Consider the following 445-nt stretch of genomic DNA (forward strand, 5'->3'; position numbering starts at 1 on the left):
ATTTCAGAAAGTTCAGCCGCTGCTTCTCAGCTGCAGATGAACCGTGAGAGTTGGTGCTGTTCAGATATCGAGTGAGCCATCATGTTAAGGCTGCTTTCACCTTGTTACGCGTTATGAGTTAGACCGGTTCTGCATGGTGGTCTCACGTCCTTATTGACATGAATTCAGGATGGATGTCTGAACGGGCCTGACAGGCTCAGGTCCTGGGGTCCTTTCTGACCCGCCGAGAAGAGACACAGTACGACTGCAGACAGGCGCCTAGAGAGAGACACAAAGAAGAAACGATTACAAGAAAGAACCACCATGAAGAGGATCAAAATCTGGGTTTGGGCGTCTTGCTCTTGTGTTGTAGGGGGGGGGGGCGTCAACACGTCTGTATCCAGGAGGCCATTGTGCTGTAATCCTTCTACACCTGTCAGGCCCTCTGTGTGCGACATTACTCACC

The 445-nt window shown here is 51.2% G+C and overlaps 1 protein-coding gene across 1 annotated transcript in view; it reads right to left on the bottom strand.

The window, feature by feature from the left end:
* The window catches only part of lrrc34 (leucine rich repeat containing 34), a 4017-nt gene that overhangs the window by 708 nt on the left and 2864 nt on the right, over positions 1-445 (bottom strand). The gene's annotated exons all lie outside the window — the stretch shown is intronic.

Source organism: Seriola lalandi, unplaced genomic scaffold (genome assembly GCF_002814215.2).
Source record: "Seriola lalandi dorsalis isolate HSWRI2012SDOR001 ecotype SW California unplaced genomic scaffold, Sedor1 jcf7180002054984, whole genome shotgun sequence".
Lineage (NCBI taxonomy): Eukaryota > Metazoa > Chordata > Actinopteri > Carangiformes > Carangidae > Seriola > Seriola lalandi.